A 1449-nucleotide genomic window follows, 5' to 3' on the forward strand; every position below is an offset into this window, starting at 1 on the left:
ATTAAAGACTACAGTCTGCAGTATGGATTACATCTCAACATAAAGAAAATGAAAATCCTCACAACTGGACCAATAAGCAGCATCATGACAAGTGGCGAAAAGATTGAAATTGTGGTAAATTTCATACTACTTGGTTCCATCACCAATGGAGACAGCAGTCAAGACATTAGATGATGTGTTACACTGGGCAAATCTGCTGCAAAAGACCTCTTTAAAGTGCTGAATAGCAAAAATGTCTCTTTGAAGGCTAAGGTGTGCCTAACCCAAACCATGGTATTTTCAATTGCCTCATATACATGGGAAAGCCAGAAAATGAATATGGAAGATTGAAAAAAGAGTTGATGCTTTTGAGTTGTGGTGTTGGCAAAGAATACTGACAGTACCATGGACTGCAGAAGAATTAATAAATCTGCCCTGGAAGAAGTGCAGCCAGAATGCTCCTTGGAAGCGAGAACAGCCAGACTTTGTCTCACCTGTTTGGTCATGTTGTCGTCAGAAGGGACCATTCCCTGGAGAAGGATATCATACTTGGTAAAGTGGAGGGTCAACAAAAAAGGGGAAGGCTCTCAAGGAGATGGATTAAGAGAGTAGCTGCCGCGATGGGTGCAGGTATAGCAAGGATTATGAGATTGGTACAGGGCTGGACAATGTTTTGTTCTATTGCACATAGTGTCATTATGAGTTAGAGCCAACTCCATGGCACTGAACAACAACAACAACATATATATAAATATTTGTAATAATGTACTTTGCAGAGGTACTCTGAGTGAAAGCAAAACTCTGTCTAAACTTTTTCGGTTAAATGATTTTGTTAGGTGCCTTCAAGTCAATTCCAACTCAGACTGACAAATGTTACAGAGTATAGCTACCTCATGGGGACTTTTTAGAGTGTAGACTTTACAAGAGCAGATCACCAGGTCTTTCTGCCATGGAGCTGCTGGGACAGATGGAACCTCCAATCTATTGGTTAGCAGCTGAGTGCTTAACTGTTCCACCACCAGGACTCTCTTCCAGTTAAGTAAACTGAAAACCCAAACTCACTGCCGTTAAGTTGATTCTTACTCATAGTGATCCTTTAGGACAGAGTAGAACTGCCAGAGGGTTTCCAAGGTCATAAATCTTTAAGGAAGCAGGCTCCATCATCGTTCTTCTGAGGAATAGCTTGTGGGTTAGAACCAATGACCTTTTGGTTAACAGACAAATGTTTTAACCATTACACCACCAGAGCTCCTTTTTCAGTTATTTAAGGCCTTAAACATTACCAGACTAAATTAAATTGAGGTATCAGGCTTTCTAAAATGGTTTTAAAAAAATTCTTCACCTCTGTGATAGTTGAAGATCTGTCAACTTGGCTGGACTTCACTTGTGAGTGTTGTTTCTCATGATGGATCACATGACTGTGTCCTAAGCGGCCGGTCAGTCTAGGGGGAGTTTCCCCAGGGGTGTGGC

Source organism: Orycteropus afer, unplaced genomic scaffold (genome assembly GCF_000298275.1).
Source record: "Orycteropus afer afer isolate SDZICR_OR568_19922 unplaced genomic scaffold, OryAfe1.0 scaffold00367, whole genome shotgun sequence".
NCBI lineage: Eukaryota > Metazoa > Chordata > Mammalia > Tubulidentata > Orycteropodidae > Orycteropus > Orycteropus afer.